The sequence below is a fragment of the Caloenas nicobarica genome, chromosome 6, assembly GCF_036013445.1.
Source record: "Caloenas nicobarica isolate bCalNic1 chromosome 6, bCalNic1.hap1, whole genome shotgun sequence".
Lineage (NCBI taxonomy): Eukaryota > Metazoa > Chordata > Aves > Columbiformes > Columbidae > Caloenas > Caloenas nicobarica.
In genome coordinates, this window is record NC_088250.1 from 22053208 (window position 1) to 22077508 (window position 24301).

Genomic DNA, 24301 nt, shown 5'->3' on the forward strand with positions numbered 1-24301 from the left:
TAAAACATTTTCTCATCTTCCATTATGATCCTTTCCACAGTGAGCTGGCAAGATGAAGGTATTATTATGCAAACCTGAGAAACTGTACTGTTCTCTTTAAACAGTAGGTTATATTCTTCATAACAAAAAAAGATTCAAAATCTGATTCCAAAAGCATGTCACTCCTGGGGAAAGTTGCATTTCCACAATTAGTCTCAACAGCTTCACCTCGGGATTTTCAGCACATAAACCAGTTTATATTTGGAGAATACCTATGAAAAACCAGCTGCAATCCTGCAAGTATTGCTTATTGTCAGATTATATCAATTTAACTCTACAAGTTCTCCTGATGCATATGGAAACACATGGCTTCCCTATGTCTTCAAAATCACGGATGAGGATTTAGTTAATACACTGTTGTGAGATCTTTCTATTCTGTACACCTTAGTTACACGGTGTTTCAAAAAGATGGACCCAGTCTGTTATTATACGGCTTTGAAATTGGATCCATTGTTTTGAGACACCCTGTATTTCTGTGGGTTTTATACAGTCCTGATGCGAGTAATAGCCCAGACGTGGGATGCGAAGGGAAAGGCAGAAGTTTGGGAGGCAGGGACCAGCCCGGGTTGCTGGCAGCGCAGCAGCGGCAGCACGGGGCAGCCAGGCTGGGGTGGCTGGGGCCCGCGCTGCTCGCGGGGGATGCTCTGGGCCCCGCCACCTCTCCAGCAGCGCACGTGCAGTGTCCTGCATCAGCTTCTGCTCAGCTTCTGAATTACTGAGCTGCAGTTATTCGGTCTGCCCAATGAAATAATAAATTGTGGTTTTATGCTGTGGTGCAAAGAAAGCCATCGAAAAGGTTGAGTGGCCATTTCAAGTCATTTCTTTGGCAAATCTGTGCAGACTTCATCCTTAGCAGGTATTATTATACTGTTACTAAAGAAACAAAACTTAAAAAGGACAGAATATGTTGTCAGTGTCTGCGTCAGTTCTAGGTAACGAAACTACTATCCAGAAGCATACATCTATTATGAATAGTGTTAAAACCATAAACAGTGATTAATAATAGTATGCAAATATAAAATGTTTGCATTGTGAAAGTCAACTGGCTTATAATTGTCTGTGGGATCCACTTGGCTTAGCTGAAATGTTGATTTTAAAGTAAACATTAAAAAGTGTGAGTTATTGCTTATATTGATACAAGAAGAAAGTTTAAAAGTTTAATGTCAGGTTCCTGGGAGCTTTAAGAGTATACATTTAGGTAAGCAATAATGCTGACTCAGCCTGCCAATCTGACTTTGGTCCTTTTCAAAAATAAGCCACTTGTGTGGGCTGTCTGCCCAGTTCTGCTTTGTTTCCTCGTTGGTCTCACTCCCACCTTCTCATTGCAGTCCCACAGCTCCTGCCTGCAGAGCAGCAGCGGGCTGCTTGGGAAACACGTCCCAACACCTCCAGGTTTCATTTGTAACATCCTTGCTGAGTTGTTCTTAATTCTAGACACCTGTTTTCCAGCAATCTTTTAATGATCTCTTGCCACCCTCTCCTGTTTCATCTCTGTCCTCCCTTCAGGTTACGCGCACATATACTCACACACATTTCCTGGCGTTGTCCCCCTCCTGTGTACACTCCCGCCCTCCAGCCCTCTGGCTCCAGCCTCCTTTACCAGGATCCTCATTCAATCTCAAACTCATTTCTGGTGCTTTTTGTTTATAATTATGAAGGGAAGGTACTCTACTAAGAGTGAAACATTTATTAAAGTTGAAAAAGAGAAGTATGTAATTTGCCTTTTGTACTTTTGTTTCCATGTGTTTTGATTTACATTATGGAAAATTCAATTGACAATTAGTCATAACTCAGAATGAGCTTAGAGGTTTCATTTCCAGCTATGTAATTTTATATTTCATAATTTTTCCATTATTTCTAGTAATCTGTTCCCTATTTTAAAAGATTAGAAGCCTGAATGTACGCTGTCTATTCCACCAAAATTCATCAAAGCCTCATGGAAGTCAGATAAATAACAATAAATAAGTTAAGTAGAAGGAGAGCGAGCACAACAAGGAATAAAAACTGAAAATGAATTTATTTTAATCCACTATTACAGCAGGTATGACACAGATGAGGGTTGAGTGCCAGAAGAGTGCACTGGAAAATCACTGAGCTTTCCTTTTGTTTCATTGTGCAATAGTGTTACATCGTTATTACAATCCGATATGTGGATTTTTTTTTTTTTTTTTTTTTAGCATGGCTTGATTTCTTCCTTAGTGTCTTCTGCTTTCTATTCAGGCATTTTATTCAAACTTCTTGACAAAGGTACAGCAGGGATGCTTTGGCAAAAACTGAAAATCCTAGATTAGTGCAGAAACTGAATATGTATTAAAAATATGTGGTTAGATTAGTTCCCATAAAATGAATGAAGTTCTTTTAAAAAGAACATATTAAATACATCCTTTTCTTACTCCTATCCCTAGAAACTCTGCTTTCACTGTTATTATTTGAGGTGTATGGTTAGAGCACCTGGAACCAATCAGTCCATTGAAGCTCATTCTTTCACATATATTAAGAAAAGGATTATTTTAATAGATTAAGGGTACAGTGAGAACTTGCACGATCTCCCTGCATTCTCTTCATTCATGCTCACTGGTGCCTTCAGGGAGGAAAAAAGGTATCACTGAATTGAACCTCTGCCATGCTTCACTCTACAGAGTATACTTGGAATTAAATGGTGTAAAAATGTTTCTTTCACATGAATATCTGGGGATAGGTTTGGTAACAGTGGAGTAAAAAAAGTGGCACTTTTATGTAATTAATATAGAGAGTTGGGTTGTTACATACCCAAAGAGGTTATGACATATCACTACAGATCTGGAGTTGTTCACCTCAAGTGGCTTTGGAGAGGGTTCAAACAGCAGCATGCTGTGCTAGCTAGCCAATTCAAAGCTGAAAAGGAGCATCAACATGATACATCTTTGTGAGAAATGAATGCCAAGAAACCCACGAGCCTCTTCCATGCCTCCTCTGAGAGGGATTATCCTTGAGACACGCATTAACAGCAGCAGGCGTCTTCCCTACTCAATGTTACACAGCCTGACTTTCCCCAGGGATCTTTGGTGACCTTTGGTACATCCATGTAAACATAGACGCAGACCATGGATGGGATGATTCAGGAATAGCACAAAGGTAAAACCAAGAATAAATAATTGGACAGTGATATATTTATACAAGTCTTTCAGATCTTAATGTAGAACCTTCCTTAGCAAAATGGCTATGAATACAGTCAAGAATAAGGTTTTTACTTACCAGTATACCTTATGGAAGAAACTAAGGAACTGGCTGCTTTGTTTAGGTATTTAAATGTTTATTTAAACAACGCATGCTCACATTTCCTCCTTTTACCTTGTTTGCCCAGGATACACATGTAGGATACAGGCTTCAAGAATAAAAAGGTCAGGTTTGTATCAGGAAAAATGGTACAGGCAGGTGTGGATGACAAGGCCAATTGCCTAGGGGTGAAGTAGTTTTTTGTAGCAGATGATGACTCGGATAGGAAACATCCTCTGTCTGACCTTATCTGCTAACTGCAAGTCATTGCCACTGCAAACAAGGATTTGCTTTGTCAGACTGTCAATACCATCTCTCTCATCATTACTACAAATTCCCCCTTTTTTCACTGTTTGTGCTGGCTTTGGTCAAGGCTCTCGCACCTCATTTTAAGAGCTGAATCCTGGGCTCTGTGTTCCCAACTCTGAACCTCAGCCAGCCTGGGGTGGGGGGCCCTGAGGAAGGGAACATCATAGGTGGTGACTGTCCCTGTTCCACCCATAAACAGTGTTAGGAAGGTTGCTGTGGCAAAGTCATCTGTCACACGTGGTTTCAAGCTCAGTAAGTTGAACCTTTCATCCACATTGTTTTTTAGGAAACGTAAAAACTATGAGCCTCATCACAGACTGACTCCCACTCAGCTGAGAGGGGAAAAAAAAGGATGTTGTTAGAAGATGCTGTAGATCTTCTAATGGTAAAAGGGTCTTGATTCTTCTGCTTACTGTTAACATACAAGTAATTCCGTTTACATGAGAATTACAATAGAATAAAACAATCGCAGTATCAGGGGAGACCACGCGCAGTTCAGCTTTATTCATTTCTGTGCATTTGGTAAAGAATGAAGTAATGAAGTATGATTTTTTTTTAAAATGTATTATTTTATCATCCAGATGACAAAGCAAAACAAATTAGTTTCACTTTTTCTATCGGCTTTCAAAACTGAAAGCTGTATATGTTTTCCTGGTAGCTTTTCCTTTTCCCAATGTAGGCAAGTAATTTTTTAGAAAGCTAAAGAACTAGGGAGTCTTTATGCTTGGAAGCTAACTAGAACCAGTCAGAGCCTCAGCCTGGTGTCCTGAATTTTCCTAAATGCACCACGGTGTTAGACGGTATTGTATCCAGAGGTGCTGAACACTGTTAGTTCCCAACAGCAAGTTCACTTGCCATAACAATTAGCTACCATGAATAAAAGTCAAGGACTTTCAGTGACAAAACCAGCTTTGAAATGAAAACAACTGTTTACAGGAGCGATACACTCTGAGCACAGGTGATTTCCAGGTGTGTATGAGGACGGGAGCCGCTTGTGCTGCGCTGCAGGGCAGGGCCTGTCACAGCCCGCTCAGCTGCGGCGCCGCCGCCAAAAAGGGCCAGCGATGGACTCTCTCAGCACACTGGAACTAGTTTCCTGAGCGGGACCACAAAAAACGTTGTGCTTTATTCCCAGGGCCTGTAAAACTCCACTCAGTAGAGAAAAATCCTACTGCCAGACAAGCAAACACAACTGGGAAAAAAGTTCTCTTGGCTTTCAGGTCCTTTCTGATATTCCTCTCTTTCCCTTAGTGAAAACTGTTTTTCATCTACAGCACAGAGAAAGAACTAACACAAGGCAACCCCCCAGACAGCCTATTCCACATACTGGGCAGAAGTTTTAGCAGTTATCTCCTTGTTAATGCTACTTAGAAATGTAAGCTTCAATATACTTCTAGTTATTGAATAAGATGTTACCCAATATATCAGAAGACAATGTCCACACTGATATCTGGCTGTAAGCTAAGAAAATGTAACTGTCAAGAATACATGCATGTTATTCCCATTTTTTTAATTTAGTGAATGAGCTCACTTCTAACATATAGATCTTGGATAAATTTTTATATCTCTTTTTTGATCAATTAAATTTATCTATATGATTTATCTACAAGCTAGGGAGATGATAATTCTTTCCCATTGAACAAGTGCCACATAACCCTTTAAAATATTTGGAGTACTAGTATTATTCCCATCCAGAAACCTATGACCATCAAGGAGCCCAGTTAAACCAAAACAAACAAAAATCCAACCAACCAAAAAACCATCCAAACAACTAAACAACAACAAAAACAACCCAAAACCAAACTCAAGCATGTTTTTTTATTTGCATAACCATGAACAAAATACATTCCTTCCTATATTACGTAACAGGTTTTTTTCGAGCAAAACCATGTGCTAGTAAACACGAGCTCTCCAACATACCAATTTGTTATAATTCCATATGGATATTTTCTGGTTTTTTGTAATACTTTGATTACAGTCGAGATTCATCTTAAAAGCGTGGTGGTTCATCTCTCAGAGGAGGGTCGAAGCGATGGGGTCTGAACAGATATTTCCTCAGAGATTTACAAAGGCTTCTCTGAAGAGGAGGATGGGATTAGAAAGTAACACAATTCACTCTGTACACAGAATACAGAGCAAATGGAGAATTCATCATATAGTGTCAATCAATGAAAGTCCCAGAATCTTTTTAAGGATGTTTATACAATAGAGTTATCAGACTCCATTGATTCCACAAGGGGCTGAATGCTTCAGTTTGCCCCAACAGCAGCTGTAGGAGCCTCTTTGAGGCAGAGAGCTCTGGAGGCCACTGAGAAAGGATTTGATCCTTCAAAGGATCAAAGGATTAATATCCTAAAAGTTAACAGAAAGCAGCCTGACTGCTTCAGTAATTTTGAGACCAAAACTGCACGACTGTAGAGTATAGATGTCACCCTCTATTTTGGGCCAGTGACACAAAGAATTCCAGGAGGTTTAATTTTATACAACCACAATACCAGCAAAGTTTATATAATCTGCTAAAGCATTTTCAGCTTGGATACACTGCTTCTTCCTAGATTTCTTAGATGGAAAAGCAAGTGTTTTTCATTAAAATACTTAGCTAGCATATAAACATTTAAATGAGACCCCAAAGACATAAAAGTCTTCAAAAGTTTAGGTTATTCAGAGACCAATTAGATTTTTCTCTGCTGTAAGATAGGAGAATTGGTTTCCAATTTATTACAGATAACTATTTGTGTAGTTAAACAGACTGTTAAGAAAATATTTCAGGACGAGCAGGTGCTGGAAGGAGGTGGAAAAGGCATCTGCACTGTCTGGCAGCTAACATGGACTTTGGGTTCTTTGCACACAGGGCCCTTTGCCTCCCTGGCTGGACTGCCCGTACTCCGCCACCTCCTGAACAAGATTGCATCAAAATATTTAAAAGGAAAGATGTAAATACTATGAAGATTAATTTGCATTTTATTCGTTCTTTATGGTTTGATATTCCAAACGAAACCACAGCTGGGTACTGACTGACAAAGAAGAAATTATTAGGTGTATTATAATACACCTTAATGAAGTAGAAAAACCCTTCATAACAGATTAACTGGTCTGCTCATTTTTTACATGGGAACAGGAGCTTCGGAAAGTGAGAATAAGGTTTTACTATAACTATTCAAAACATGGTTTTAGTTTTTAAGGACTTGTATAATAAATCTTTGCATTCTTACTGCATTTAGATAATTTGGTAACCCCAATGAAAAAACAGTTTGAAGTCTATGAAAATCAAAAACCTATTTTTAGTTCCTAGCACCATAGTTCCAATGGCTTTTAGTATTAATTTCGTTTTAGCTTTTATCTGTGTTTTTAAGTCAGGTGAGGAAAAAAAGCTGTATTTAAAAACTTAATTTTCATAAGAAATGCTTTAGCTGGAGGAGGTTTATTGATTTTTAGGGCTGGGTTTTGGGAATTGAATTTTTCTGGAGTATAACATCTTATTTACTGGTGGTTGATAAACTGTGGTGTCACTTGCCAGCTGGCTTCAGGTAAAGAAAGCTGATTGATAGGCCAGGACATATACATGAAGAACAAAATTATAAAAATGGTTGAAACTTTTTCTTTTTTTACCCTAGAGTCAGTTAGGCTACGTATTCATTTGGTTTGACCAGGATCATTCTTATTATTTGCTGCCTGCATTATTCTACCTCCTGTAGGCACCAATCATCATTACAGTTTCTGTCTACTGGGCTCTTAACATTCTGTACAAAAAAATGGTTTGGACATTCTATACAGTATCCGAATGCTTCTAATCATACAGCATAATTTAGATGTTTATCCATTTGTCAACTGCAATTTTATCTCCTCTGTATCAAGATGCGTGTGCTAAACAAAGTACTCTACTGTTCAGGAATAAATAAAAAGAATTATATTAAAATAATTCACATGTTAAATGCAGAGGTAGAAAGCAATAGCTTTTCCAAGGCTTTTTTTGGAGGTTTCTAAAATAATCTACTGACTAATTCCTTCAGCTTTCTATACAGGACAATTTGTTAGGTGAGGTTAATAGTAAACAAACAGCTGCATCACAGTTTCTTTATTTCTTCTTCTTCTCCGCCTTACTGCTGTCTGAACCTTGCTTAACCTGTTCCTTGCTGGCCATGGTCTGCAGGCAACTGCTTTTCACACCTATTGACCCTGGTTCTTGCCTTGTGGTTGGAAAGAGCTTGGTCTGTCAAAGGGAGGTGCCTTCTCAAAGGGTCAGAAGCCCAACTGCACCCCCAAAATTTTGCGCTTCGGTTGATAAAGGATTGGCAGCAAGGCCAAGAAGTCCTGTACAATACCAACATTTCATAGCTGTCTTTTCTGTCATCAGATGTGTAACAGAGACTGAGAATGGCAATAGAGTAATCTTAATTGGTATTAACAGTGTTTCATAATTGAAATTAGAAGTATCTGGAGGACCACTGATTTTGGTGAAAAAACATGAAATTAAACTGCTATTATTAGAGAGGTGTACACTTTTTTTTTTTAAATCCAGGGGGCTCTGAATGCAAACTGATTTGATGAGGACTACAGAATATATATTTAGTACACTCCTTCTGTTATGTTTTGAATGTCTAGAACATACCAGATTAGACCACAGAAACTCCTTGTAGTGTTTGGAACAAATCACTTTTTATGAAGGCCTGTCACGTGTAGCCAAAAAACTTTTAGGGCATTAAATTAATGCATGTAGGTGGTCTGCAGGCTGTCCGCCAGCCAGACACATGGACACAAAACATGCGGTATGGAAAAACATGTATGGCAAGTTTGTGGCTTTAGAGGCTTCTCTTTTGACTACAAGCTCTCACCATTTTAATCAACACACCATCCAGTCTCCTGTCCTAGCAAAGGGAAGCAGGGACTCTGTCATTTACCTTTTGAGTTCCCTAATACAGGCAAAGAAGGGATCCCCTATACAGCACTATAGAAAGATCCTTCACTGCATCACATTCTGTGTGGGAAAACAGGCAAATAAAAACCACTTTTCTATTCATCAAGGTCTTTGAATGATTAATTTTGGTATTCCATCCTGACCTTGTATCTTCTTATACCAAACATGTAAGCAGGAGAGTAGGAAACTGCAAATGACTGGGCAGTTTTGTGGATGCTATCGATCTGACTGGTCCCATTCTTCAGGAGAGCAAAGAGCCCTTAGTTGTTTACCTGCCTAATCTATTATGAAGGAAATGCAAATCACAAGTTTCCTTAAAATTAGTTGGCAGATAAAAACAAATGAAACAACAACAAAGACAAGTCTGCACTAAACAAGCATAACCCACATGGAGGATATGACACCTGTTCAGCATCTCTAGAATGTGCAAGAATAACAAATGATGCAGTTGCTGAGTAGGACTTCTTACTTTCCTTTTTAAAGCAACTGTTAATTTAAGAAGACATTAATTGTTACTGATTTAGGTAACTTCATCACTTAAAAAAAGCCCTGAGTTCTCAGCTTCATTCCCAGAGGAGTGTAAAACATCAACCAAAGGGCACTATCATAACAGAAGCAGCTTGCAGTGCAACTCCTGCAACTCTACCTACATTCACAGTTGCATTAAGGAGAAGTCGGCAACATCATTTACTTCGTGCCTGATTGACTGTCCCTGTAGCTGGCAACAGGAATCTACCATGGTTCAAAACTTGGTGCCAGACTGCAGCAAGCTGAAGGAAGTTTCTCATTTGTCACTCTCTGCTCAGACTTGCTATAATTGTCATTGAAAGATTTTCTTACATAGGTCTGTGGCTCTAAAACGAGTAGCTAATATGTGGGTAGGCAGGAACAGGTGGCAACTCCCTGGGTAGCCTGATACTAGGCAGCTTTAACATGGTTCAGCCTAAAATCTTCTTCATTGACTGGAATGCAGCTGCGTGTTCTGGCCGACCTCACCTCGATCCTCACAGGGCTGGAGACAACCTGTAGCTGCGCCAGCCACGTTCACCAGCTGGGTCTTGTCAGGACAGACGGATGACAGGGACCTTTTGCCAGTCATGTGCAAAGTTACTGTGATCTCTAACAAGTTCAGAGGTGATTCCCTGAGAACCCTTGATGGATCCAGTATGTTAACCATTAAATTGCTAGTATTAAATAAAGTTAGAACAATATCACATTAAATACATCACCTTTTAGACATAGTATGATAGAAGAATTTTTTACGTTTAATTATGCCAAAATTTTAATTCTAAGTAATATTCCCTATTCTGTTATATTGTTGATTTCGGCTAAGCAGAAAGATCCAGAAAAATGTCTCGGCTAATGCAATATGAAACCATCCACAAACACGACAAAGACATCTAGCAACAATAGCACTTTTGCTCTTTCTTGAACAATCCAGACATTTGCTAGGATTATCTAACTTAAATGAATTACACTGTAGAAGCACCTTTTCTCTCAGAAAACAGAGCTGTGAGAGGGACCAAGGAGTTCTAATGAGTCAAAACTAATGTTTGAAATGTAGTATTTGCTTGCTGAGCAGCAATACTGGACTAGGAGCAAGATTATTAGGCCTTAGCTATGATTTGCTAGTGTTTCTATTTTGTCTCACTCCTATAGATCATTTGTCTTACAACTTGCATAACCAATTTATAGCCATCTGAAGGTTGGGTGTAAATGCTGGGGCAAATGCTGCAGTGAAAATTAGGGGTTCAGTGGCAGTAACTCATAAATAGACAAAACAGGTTTTCAAATTAGTCTTCCCTGCTATGAACTTTGGTTTTACAAATATTTATCTTTCAAAGAGACTAAGGCCAGCTATCCACTGTGGTTACAAAAATCTGTTAGAGGACTAATATTTCATTTTTTTTTAGTTCTCTTACGTCTTTAAGCATTTAGATTTTTGGTACTGCAGGTTCCTTCCCTAGATACTCTAGGATTTGTACAGCTCTGTATCACTAAAGATTTGAAATACAGAAGTCCGTTATCTTGCAATATGACTGAAATATAAAAATAGGCATTTTATGATTATACTTCAGGGAAAGACACTTCGACAGAGGTTATGTGAGACATAGCGCAAATTTTTCATTCGTATTAACTGAGCCTTTATTTCTGTTTCTTTAAATGCCAGAAATCCCTTCTTGTTCTTTTACTTTTCTTAGAAATTCTTCTGAAAAAAAACCCAACCCCACAAACCTATTTTATTCTGAAAAACTTTTTAGTAATAACTGGCATTGCCAGAATTCTTCATATCCTGCTTCAGTTGCAGTACTTAAATTTTGACATTTCACGTGCTTAAATCATACAGAAATGATGAGGGCTTTATTATCTATTATAATAGAAACATTTTAAACGTACTGGGATAACAAAGATGTCTTTAGTATAATACTGACAAAGCAAGTAATTTTGTATGTCTGGTTAGCCCATGAGAAAAGAGACTGCATCCTGATTATGAGCATATTACAAAAATAAAATAAAATGAGCACTTGATGATCTGTTTTGTTCTCATCAACTTGATGCCCATGATGAATGATGAAATGTACTGTCAGCTTGAATGCCAGCGCTTCTAAAAGTTACATAACCTTATCCCACCAGCACACACATACAAAACCATATTCGTGCCTTTTTTTTTTATATATATTTTGACTACTTCCACCAGTACACTCATACAAACTTGTGTGATTTTGTTTGCAGTTTGGCTGCTGTCTGTGCTGAGAATATATTTTGACTGCAAACTTGTAGGTTCATCGGGAAGACCGCAGCATTAAGAATATAGAATATATAGCATTAAACACAAGGAGTCAGAATTTAACCGTGAAATTATGGCTTTGAATTACTCGTACTAGTCACAAAACTGCTCTTTCTGGACATTTAAGAATTGTCAGGTGTGGTGTAAACCAGCCAACCTGACTGACCGGCAGCCGTGGCTCAGACACGGGGGTTACGCCAGTGGCATAATCACACTGCGGCAACTCCGCTGTTATTCCCTACAGGACTATTGCTGACGATCCAAGTTTTATCAGCCCAACGTTGTTCAATTTACCCGTGCAGCCAAACAAGCTACGTATTTGTATTTGCAGATACTTATACGGACAAAGGGAGCAGAAGCAATATTCCAGTGTTTTCCTGATGCCACACCTCAAATTCCTGAACGTTTCCCTGAGAGGGCTCAGCATTTGCATGTAAGTGCCTACACTTCTGGTGACTGTTGGTCTAGAAATAGAGATTTCATAGATGTTCATTTTGCCTCTTGTAAATATCTGCGTTTTAACAGCTCACTGCCAAGCCAAGAAGTACAGTGAATGATAAAATTAGAACACACTACTATTGCTATGTGCATTTCCTCTGTAGGGCCTGAAAATCTCAATGTTGTACAGAGTGTAATTCTCTAATTCTCCCCCCCACCCCCCTTTTTTTTCAGGGAAAAAAACCCAGCAAACTTCCCTCCCCCAGTCCATATTCACAGAAGCAAGCATGACTGAGCCTTTTCACTCTCCACAAAATATAAATACACTTAACTAGCACATGTAAATATCAATTTAATAGGTAGCTACTGTATAAAACACGTTACTGCTAATATGTTTATTTGTTACATCCTTTTTCCACTAGTAGTGTTTTAGAGTATTTCTTCTCAGTCAACTCGAAGTGGTATTTAAAAATGAAAAAACACTGGAGGTGCAAAGACAAATTGTAAACAGTCTTCAAGACATCACTAATTATGTTGACTTTACAAAGTTTGTATCTGTGATGAAATGCTGAATTCCTAGTTGACCTCAGAGATTTTCCAAGGTAGAGACAAAGAAGAGGATTGTCAACAAGCCCATCACATATGAAGCTAAGGTCTGTAAAAATCCAGCTTACTAGAAAATATTTCCTTTCCTTTAAACATGTTTTTTCTTGACAGCAAAAATTACAAATTCAGAGATACCCTATAATTCATCTATATATATAATGTAGATTGAATCATTGACGGCAAACTTTAAGTGCTTTGGAGAAAGGGCTGTTTTCCTTTTTTATATTTACACTGCCTCACACAAAGGCATCCAAATTACATACATATAAGGAAGAATACTATAACGACAACATGACATGTAATACTATTACATGTAATACTACTGATAAAAATAGAGTGGCTCTAAAATTAAATGTGACCCTCTGAAAAATGTTCCCTTTTGCATTGTTATATGGCTATCTCAGAAATTAAACTACGTTGCTGTACCAGACTTCTGTGAATATAACTACCACTACTAACTCTGGCAGAGTATCAGTTGACTGCAATTCAATATCAATGCCCCTTCAGGAAGAGCTATTTACCTAAAAATCACATCTTTTGTCACAGCCAAAAAAAAAAAAAAATCATTATAAAAGACTGAGTATGGTCTCTGGGAACATCTGAAAAGTCACCTGATATTTCCAGATTGAAAAGGGGTATTTTAACAAGATGTAACAAAATTTTATATACTTTCATAATTACATACTAAGAAACTAGAGCTGGACTTCAGCAAAAAATAAGACAGAATTTGATTCAAATGGCCAAAAGATCCAGATGGGATTGGTTGTGCACATTCCACACATCAGTGCCATTTAAACATTCCTAATCCAGTTCTAGGTTTCCCAAGTTTTGCCCCTTCTATCCCTTAAGATGTTGGATATTTGGATCCAGTACTTTGGATCAAATCTTCTGCTTCAGGTTCATAAAGACAAATGTGTAACCATTTCCATAGAGTTAAGGTAGTTCGAGAGCACACTCTAATTAAAAAAAGTCACAGTAGAGACACAAAACTTCTCTTCCAATCTGCTGTTTTAAGTAAAATAGGCATTATCCAGGGCAGGAAAGAAGATTTGAAAAATGCCAAATTACAAAATCAACTACAATTAATGGTTTTCTTACTGCTCCAGCAGCTCTAACACTGCAGAAAGAATGCATAATAAGAATCTCGTAGTCCTAGCTAGCTTTTATACTAACTTTCCAAGGATTTTGAGAAACAGTTTATATGAGTATTAGGATCATTACTGGTGATAAAACAACAATCTTGTTGTAAGTACCAACCATTTCAGCTGAAAGAAATCTCAGGAAGATTCACAACAGTAGATATTTTTAAACACACATAAGAGGTTTTCACTGTACCAAGGAATGCAAACGTATTTGACTCTGCCTTGGTGTTCCCCATGCTCCCTGTCCAGGTCTGAACAGGTAAATTGACTGGGAGGAAAGAAGGAATAGAAACAACATACTTCATATTTTAAGAGACAGACAAAAAGTTTCCAGATGTTAGACTGTTTCTTAACAAAACATTCTTCTTTGTATTAGTACTGGAAATGTTGTTATGCTATTCCAGAAGTAAAATAGAATGAAGGTGGGATAGTAGGGAACTCTATAGAACAGGAACTGCAGTGTCTAATCCTCTTCTGAGTTACTAGTTTTACGTGCTTTATTCATAATAGCAATCGCAAAGAGCTAAATGAAAAACATGTAAATGTATATAGCAATAATTAAACCTTATGATAATATAAGACACATAAAAATCAATTAAGGAAAATGAGAATAAGAGAAAAATATAAAACGTTACAGAAGGCAGTTTCTGCCTTTTAGTTAATAAGGAGTGTTTCTGAAATTAAGTAACTGTTTCTCAGTAAAATGTACATCAACAAGTCTATTCAGAAGGTGGCATGACACAAATTCTGAATAGTGAAACAGCCTTTGGAATCAATCTGAGGTGTTGCTTCAATACCAAAAGATCACTTTGGGAAAAAAAATATTGGACTTTTATGAAAAAATTACAGAAGTTAAACTGTTGGAAGAAGGCTAAATGGAAGAATCAAATACCTCCAGGTTCAGCAGAGAAGGAAGAAAACCTCTAATGCTTAGAAAAGTTTGGAGCAGCTCCTAGTCTGCAAAAGCATAAATATGAAGTTTTTTGGGGAAAATGTTTGGCTAGGGTATACAGTCATAACTTAATTAACTTCAGCTGCATTTTGATAGTGTGCATTAGTCAAGATTCTGCTCTCAAAGTTTTGCGAAGGCCAAGTCCAATGGGTTTCAAATTGCTTTCAAGAATAACATCCTGGTTTTTTAGACAGCTTACAGTAAGATTTCTTATTGAAAGCATCCTTCAAGGTGAGGGGCTGAGCCTGGAAAGATAAAACGGGTTGAGAACTATAAACATACGCCATCCAGCATTCCAAGAGAATTGCAAACCCTTTTGTGGCAGTTTAACTGCACAGCACAACTAGTGTTCTATCTGAATTCTAGCATGGCCTCCAAATGCTAAGAAATACCTTTCGTTTTCATCTGAACATCACACTGCTTGCCGGGTTCTTTAATCATCTAATTAAGAAGAGTTCCTAACATTTTTGATTTTCTAATTCACTTTGAACAAATGCAGTAATTGCTGAGGAAAACATGCTTGATCTCTGTGTACAGTATGTGAGAGAAACTTGCACCAGTGCTCAAAGAAGTGAAGCAATTAATTTAAGCTTTAAGACAGTATCATTGTATTGATTCAACAAGGAAAAAATATTTGTGAAATTTTGAATATGATATTAAAATGGAAACCTTTAGCAGTATTTGGATAGTTTTTGAAAATTCTTAATACTACGAAAATAAGATATCAGTGTTATGGTTGTATAATTCATGTATTACACTTAAAGTTTTAATAATACCAAACTGTTAAGGCTGTGCTTTCAACAAAAGTAATCCCAATCTCACATATGACATATTCTGAAAGAAAATAATTAAGTTCTATAACCAAGTAATTATAAAGGTTTCCATTAAAGATGTTGACATTTCATAGCTAAACAGCTGTTGTTCTAAATGCAGTGGCAACCTCACTTTGCAGTAGGGTCCGTCAGATCCCCCTATGATTTGCCCATCCTCATTTTGTTAAACAACATGCAACTGGCAGCACAGACTTGCTGCCAATGAGCTTGTCTTAAAAATACATGAGCTGGAATTGTGAGGACCTTGTTCATTCAAGATCTGTCACGTCGATCAAAATACAGGTTTTCCGCCTCCTCATCAGGTCTGTTCATTTCTCCCATCTAGCCAATGTGTTAATGTTCTGCTCACCTAATCACAGCCTCGCCTACAAATCACGTGGGAATGACGTGCTCCTGACAGCCTGCTGAAATGTGTCCTGTACCTGGTACACCGCAGTGGCTCTGTCACCTAACATTACTAACAGCATCCATTTCATCTTCTTATTTTGTACAATGAGATATGCTCTGTCAGTGTAATATTCAGCTCTAACCAGTTTGAGATAAGTTATCAGCATAGTGCATTTCACATGACTCCCATTATATCCCACAGATACAGTATAAGCTGCTCCCTAGCAACTGCAGCAAAAACGTACCCCTTTATGTATTTTTCCCAGCTAAAGAAACCAACTTGCTGTTTTATGAACTTCATATATAAAACAATCTTGGCTACTGTCAGCGCAAATTATTCTGACTAATGGTCCTTAAGATACATTTTTAGCCCTTTGTCTAGTTTGGGCTCTGATACTGAAGCTTCTCTTGCAAACCTCCCACCTCAATAACTTTAGCACTAAGGAAAAGAAATATTTTTCCAAACTGAGAAATATCTTCCCAATAAAAACTAACCATTTATACAAGAATTATGTCATGAGCTAGAAATCTGTTTTATATGGGAAATGAAACTCCTAGCATCCTGGCAAGAGTGAAGACACTGGATTTATTTTGTGGAACACCAGAAAGACAGTCTTTTGGTTGGACTCCATTAATATACTGAATGGGTTTGCAAATATTTTCAAAGGACTATAAGCTTTTAAGTAGACTATTGCTTCCTGTGTTACCCCAAATCTATTTAAATGAACTTAAGTTAATATTTGGAGAAAGCCAGAAATTACTACTCCTTGTTTAAAAACACTAGCCTCATGCTTAAATCGCACCTAGTGAATAAGAAGATGCAGCAGTTGTAAGATTGGTATTCATTTAACACACGATAAAACATTTTAAAGGAAATAACTGAGTAATAACAGCTAATTAATACTTCACACAGGAACAGAATCTTCAACAAACAGCATCAAAATTTAGGAAATTCCCCACTCTGCCAGGGCAAAGGTTATGACAGCAGACAGTAACTTCCCCAGGGAAATAAAGTCAAGCTTAGCGCTCTCTTGTTATCCAGGCTGGTGCAGCTAGCACATTTAGTCAATGTTGTACTGCTGTGTGGGGCCCTGTTGGTGAACCAAAACCATTACCAAAAAAAAAAACCCAGGGAATTGCTGAACAGGGGAAGATGGGAGCGGATGATGCATCTTTGATACCTCCTGGTACCAGATTTTTTGAATCTGGACCATTCATTTGGCTTCACAACAGAAAATGTCAAGGTAACTTCAGGCATGTTTGTACTCTGGGTTTAGCTCTACGGTTGATTAGATTAGGTTCCCGGATTCGATTACCTTGATAAGACTGTTGTACTTGACATGGTGGTAGTCACTGCAGACGAGGATAGCCAGAGTAGAACACAGTGCTGATCTTCCATTATGCAAAGCGTATTTCCTAGTGATTGAATCCCTCAGTATCTGAAAACCCAAGGACCTGTGATGACGAGACAGGCTCTCTGCAACAGTTTTGTCAAGCCACCCTCTTTGCTCTGGCCTCCCAGCATGGCTCAACTGTAGGAGGTCTCTTACTGATAACTCACCAGTGTTAACTACACCACCACAGTTTAGCATCTGCAACGATTAGATTTTGGCGTCTGTCTTGAGTCATGCATAAGGTTTAGCTTTTTTAACAGTGTAATAATAATAACTATATATATAAAATATACAAGATAAAAATATACAAGATACACATTATATTTGAGACAACCTCTTGAACTTGAAAGTTCTATTGCTGACAAACAGAATTACACTGAGTTCATGCTACAGTGGTACATACAGAATCTATTAAATTCTAGATGTCCAAGGAGTAACTTTTAAAGCACCATTTTACATTTGTATATAACTGCAATGGTTTCCAGCTCTTACTTAAAAGATGCAAAAAAACCCAAAACAACCCTGGTTAAAAGATGGTATGTACATGTAAAGCGCTGCATACCATCAACTGCCAAGAGGTGCTTTTTTTTGAAACAGACTACAAGGTTCACACCTTAAGAAAAGCAAGTGAATACACCGCTGATTTTTTTTGTGCAGCTGAAATGACATTAGTGAGTGTTAAATCAAATTCCTTAATCTAGATGGTAAAAAAACCCCAAATCAAACAAGAAAACTCCGACAAAAATCCACAAACCCTACCAAATCGCAATATCCTCTTTTAATGATGTATAAGGTGAATTCTGACTTTTCCAAAAGGATAGAGAATGTTCCAAAACTAACTTCTGCCTTCTTTATTAGATTACAGTTCCATTCTCTCTTAATTCTTTTTTCTGAACAGCTAATATTTTAAGGAACATTAGGGAAACTTTTATTCAGAATAATATTCATTAATATTTTCTCTCCTGATGTCTTTATATAATACTGGTATACAAGAAAGCAATAGACACTGAAGAAAGCTTAAATAAAAGTTACAGGCAGTCTGCTAACAGATCTGTTGTCTTCTACTTCAACATAAAAATTACAAAATCCTTAAAAGTCACATGATTGACTCTGGGTTCAGTAAAGAGGCAGACAACTCAACTGAGGAGTTATACTATTCCTACACAGTTGTATTTTCTCAGCTGAGTCAATTAACATATAAGGAGCTTCATGCTATTGTGATTATATTGCTTCTAGTACAGGAATAATTTGGATATCTTCTGCACACCGAGTAGAGTTCAGTGTAGTTGTGTTCATTTAGAGTAGTTTACTGTATATTTGGTCCACATCAAAAATAAAAGCAGTGCTGCTGTCACACTTGTTGGCAATTTAAAGTCAACCCTGAACAACCTTTAACTGAAGGCAGTAACTAAGGAAAAAGCAAAGCCTGTGTATAAATTTGCTCAGTGGGCATTGATACTGAATTATAAAAGACAAATAAAAACATTGCCACAGAGGAGATTAGTTTAATTTGCTGCTGCTTGTGCTATGTTTGTTTTGTGGATAAAGAGACCAGCTCATGTTTTACAGATGTCAACACTTGTCACCACTACCAAATTCAACTGAAAAACCCCTACTGCACACTTTCAAAAACACTTCATATGCAATATTATTTTCTAAAAGGCACATAGCCCTCGTGCTTCCAGAATTGATAATCATGCCTAAACAGTTCTCCTGTACCCTTTCTATCATGCTGTGAAACATATGTGCTTGGGTTGCAAATGGTCTAAAAATAAGTATATGCGTACGTTTTTTTCAATTCAAAAATCTTATAAAGGCTAAGAATTTAGGATCTATATCATCTTCCACTGGCATGCAGCCTTGTGGATGGTCCAAGAGACAGCAATTCCAGGACAGAAAACAGCACCTGTTAGCTGGCCACAGACAACAGCAATTCAAACAGCAAATAGCAAAAGCAGAGCAGACTTAACCTTTCCCATTAGGAAATTCTGTCTATCTCTGCAATTGTTACAGACCTCTAAAGGGACTGAAATCTGTCCAGACAATAAACAACACCTTTGTTGACTGATACCTCTCTGATGAAAAGCATACCATATGCTGCATGGGGCTACACTGTAAGCATCTTCCTTAATATCCCTCAGTGAAACTGACCTTGAAAAAAATGCAAATGAAATTCACATACAAGTTTATGCGAAGTTTTGACATGATCTTAGAACGTGGTCCTGCAGACCATCTGACTTTGTGAAGCAGATATGTGTTTTTTAAAAAATCATAATGTCACTGCCACCAGAAGGCAAACGCTATACAGAAATTGGCATATTTAATAAAATGCCATTGAAATACATCCTAGCTCAAACACTGCTAAATGACATGCCAAATTCCTGAATCAAAGTAATCATCTTCAGTGTCACTGAGTAACTACCTGGCACCAAAAAATGGCATTTCCACTAGAGCCACGTATTCATCACTTCCTTATTGGGTAAACATTGGAGTTCAAACTGCATTTCCATATGATATGATCATATGATGTTCAATATGATGTAGCTGATACGGTATTATGAATTGAAGCTTGATGCAAAGTTTTAGTAGTAGTAGTACAGTCTTTAGTTCAGCGAGGTTCTCTTTTTATGAACAAACATCCTATTGACTTTTCTGTGAGATTTATGTACTTTAGATCTGCAAGGTCAGGTCTTCTGTCTAAATCTTAATGACTTAAGGACTAACTGTCATATCACTACACAAGGTATAACATAGCAAGAAGAGAGGGAAAGCTGTTTCCCCTTTAAGCTAATAACAGGCACTAAAATTTCTAGGTAACACCTTTTTGTACAGTTGAGTATTTCTTCATAACAAGAAATAACTGGGTTATACTTACTCTCCAAATGATTAAAGAGTTGTATATTTGAAAGGCACAAAGCACTATATGCATATAGCCTGTCTTCCTATGTATGGATCAGAAGAGGAAAAACTGGAAAAGTTTTCTAGTTTATACTCAGAGAAAAATAATAATATACCATCTTCCTAGGACTGCTCTTCCCTCAAACCATCCTTGTAAAAACAGCATACAATTATTTTATTCAACTTTCTTTTCCTTTTCTAAAATGCAAATTTCTTTACCCTTTGTTAAATAAAAGAAAAGCAGCTTGGGAAGGAAAGGTGTAACTGGGTCAAAAAGCCAAGTGCAGTATACAAATTGCTGTGCAAAACAGGAAAAAAAAAATTCAAGATTTAAATATGAAGATAGAAATAAGTGTCACAGTTTTAACCCTTATCTAAAGCTAGAAAAGTGTTAACATTGGTTGAGAAAAATATTATTCATTTGATCTTTACCACCATCTCTTTTACTTTCTCAAATATTAAATCGTGCTGTCTTTGGATATACATTCAAAACTCCTATTAATATCAATGAAAATTAAATGGCTGGAACACTAAATGGAGAAGAGAATATTGTTGTTTTGCTTGGAAAGCATCGTTTTTGGAAAAAAAAAATGAATGAATGAGCTAAATAACAAAGTTCCCTTTCCTCTGAGAATTCAAAACTCCTTTAAAACCTTAAAATGCATGTCAACTTTAATACTAACTATCCTACCAACTTAAATTTCTAGCCCAAACTCACAGTTTTCACTGGTTTCTCACTCATTATTTCCAGAACCATTACAGTACAAAAATTGAGCAAGGTGTTCCTGACAGTAAACAAATGCTACAAAAGCAAAGTCCTCCTAAGCCCTGATAAAACAAACATGAAATAGTACAGATAGTATCCTGATGAACCCACAGCCTGCACTTTTTGGGGAAAAGGAAACTATAAATCTTCACAACACTGTGTTCAAGAGAAAGCTGTTAAATGCACTGAAGGTGTATTAACTACCTAAATCCTGAAAACTGGATTAACTGAAATTCAGGGAAGTCCTGGCTTTTGACTCTCATGGAAGAGGGGAAACTCAAGTTTGACTGAAATTAACTGAGGTCTTGGAGATCACTTCTAGTTAGTCCAGTGGCCTTTGGATAAGGACTTCAATGGCAAACTCACTTGGCAATCAATTATTTTTACTTTAAAAAAAAATTATTTCCATCTACATACTTGTATATTAGCCTGTCTTTTATGCATTTGTTAACATTTAATATGGTCATTTCATCTGTATGGTTCTGTTTATTGTAACTGTTCCTTGCATAAAAATTATTTATGCAGAATAATAATGCTGTTTGAAGAATAACTCCAGAGAGCTGCAGTTGAGGTTCTTCTCCAGAGGTGGGCAAGGTTATTACAATATTTCATTACCACAAGACAATACATCTTCAGATAGAGGCAGTATTAGCCTGTTATATGCTACAGTGGTACCAACTTTTCCTTGTAAAGCAATTTAATCACTTCCATATTGGCTATACATGAAATACGTGTGCTATGCTTCATAGGGAACACCTCCTGAATTTTCATTACAATTTATTGTTATATTACTTATATAGTTAGAAAATCTATTTGTCTTTAAGCATGTCACTGCATCTCATTGAAAAATGTCCAGCCTAAGTTTTACTAGTTTAAAAAAACCGTATTTTTCCAGTTTTAAGTCCTCAATTCAACCACTCTGGGGTTCTTTACAGATTTTCTAAACCCCGCATTATCACCATGGTTCTTTTAATTATCTTTCGTAATACCACCTATCAGAACTGTTCGAAGACTATTTATCTTTGTCTTTCTAGACAGAGAAGAACGATCATAAATTTTAATATCCCAAGAGATAACATGGTACTGTAACTATATTATTATCCATGTAGCAGTAACTATATTCTCTACTGGTTTGACTGAAAGTAAGTTAATTTTCTTCTTTTTCATAGCTTGCATGGTTGTTGTTTGGATTTAGTTTGAGAATGAGAAAATAACACCCCAGGACAGAGTTCTTTTCTTCAAGTAACTTTTCAGTGTCTTTGAGTTGGACCAATGAGAATGTAAGAGCTTGTTATCATCTTAGTTCTTGTCTGGGAGCCAAGGACTTTCCTGAGCGCTCTGTGCACAGGTGGGAAGCAGCTGGGAAGGGGGAATAGATGGGACAGACCTTGACTAACCTCCAGACTGATCAATAAGAATATTCCACACCATTAGTGTCGTGCTTCATATTTAAGGAGAGTCAGGCTTTCTAGCTAGAGAGACAGAGACCTGTTCTGCTTCTGCTCCGTTTTGGTGGAATTCCATTCAGGAGTTCTGTTTGGGAGCTTATTTCAGTTCATCCTTTCTGCAGCAGCCTCTGGGCCTTTCTGCCTTTTCCCCAGGCCCGGCTGTTTGGGACCAGGGTGCTCGCCCTCTTCCCGGGAGTGGCTGCACGATGTGGACAGAATTAGTGAGAAATAGCACTGAGTATCTTTTATTTTATTGTCCATTATATATGTATTAGTATCAGTATATTAATATTATTTTGTAATTTTATTCAACTGTATTTATCTCAATCCACGAGTTTCTCCCTTCCCCTTCTATTCTCTTCCCCTGTTTGGGGGTTGGGGGAGTGAGCAAATGGCTGTTGTGCTTTTGAATGGCTAGCTTGGGTTAAACCATGACAATTCTTATCTAGCTATTATATAGCAAAAGAAGCTAAGACTACAACAACTTTTATTGTATTACATATGAAAGACAGGGTCATCACCTTCAAAAGCTTAAAATAATTTTATTTTTCAACACTGAAAATATACAAAAGTCAAACAAATAATTTTATTTTTCTCCATGGAAATAGTCCATCAGATAACAAAGTAGAGCTACCTTTATTAATACTATGCCCTTCTCAGTAAATCAGGCAAAAAGGTCATCCAGTGGGTTATGAAATCCTGGCATATAAGAATAACATGTGCAAACCCAAAGCAATTACAGAATTCACAGGCAGTACACAAGACAACCTAACGCATTAACAATTTGGCACACATGAATAAATGTGTAGGTACTGCATATTTAGAAGGCTTTTGAATTGAGAAAAGATTAAACTAAAGTTCTGATCAGCATTTTTCTCACTGTGGAAATGCTAGGCTGGTCCTCAGGTGCATGAAGTTTCCCCTCTGCCAGAGAAGCGAGCTGTCGCGAAGCCAGTGAACAGCTACTTCATTCTGTAGTGTCCTCAGCACCAACACAGGTTTGGCTCCTGCCACCTGGCTGAGGCTCCTAAGGGACCAAACTGTAGTACCCTTGAGCTTCACCCATCCAAGCAAGTACATGTGCTACCAGGTACACACGTACGTCTGCGTGTCTGAGAACACTTTCAGACCAAGGAGATCTCAGCTGGCTCTCCCAGCTGCTCTCTAGCAGTTGGGACCAACTAGTTACAGCACGCGGTGGCCAGAACACGACTTGGAAACTGATCCAGCCAGGACTGCTGCTCTTCATCACCTCTGGCTCAAGCAAGTCTGCTCTGGGCTTCAGGGCAACAGGGAATCTGGGAGCCAAAACTGACAGCATCTCTGCCGCCCTGCGTAGAAACTGCTTAACTCGTTCTACAGATAACTCTGTCTCAAAGACCATAAAGAAACAAGTGCTACTAAAAACATTTATAATGTAACTAATACTAAAACTGATGTCTAATATTAATCAGTGTACTTTTTATTCAGAGGATGTTTCAACATAAAGGATAGTAAGACGCTTCTTTCTATCTGCAAACACATGCTATGTCTTAAAGATAATTACAAAATACCTCTTAAATAGTAAAAAATGTAATATTTTTAATACAGCTGCTTTAAGCCATGTTGTTAAAACTGTGATTAAAAATTACTTTCAAACAACTGCATGTTATAGAAGTGTAATCTTGCTTATAGGTCATATTGGCCCAATAATATAAAAATTGATAGAGTTTGAAAGATGGGCAAAACAATTTTAAAAATAAGTTTGGGTTTCTCTGTAAAAGTTAGAACCGTTATTGGTATCTTGCTAGAAAGAACAGCATTAACTGTAATCCTGGATAGTAGAGGCTCTAAACTAGTTCCAGAATATCAGGTAACATGCAGTCAAAGTCAAAACCTAGCAGAAGCCTACTGGGATGGTCTCCCTGTTATATGACCCAACACTTCTGCTGCATCATCCACATTCGCACATTTTACTATGACTTGATGCATAGTCTGACACCTAATACAAATGTAACATGCTCAGAGGAAAACCTATTACTTATGACATGGTTATCTTCTGTGCAATTCTTATTGAGCCATTTCGCAATGTGTCATTGTATGTTTTACTTTCTAAAAGTTAATTAATTTTGTTTCAGAAAACTGAAAAGAC

General features: G+C 37.5%; 1 protein-coding gene across 1 annotated transcript in view; it reads right to left on the reverse strand.

Moving 5' to 3' along the window:
* B3GALT1 (beta-1,3-galactosyltransferase 1) overlaps window positions 1-24301 on the reverse strand; it is a 198603-nt gene that overhangs the window by 165004 nt on the left and 9298 nt on the right. The gene's annotated exons all lie outside the window — the stretch shown is intronic.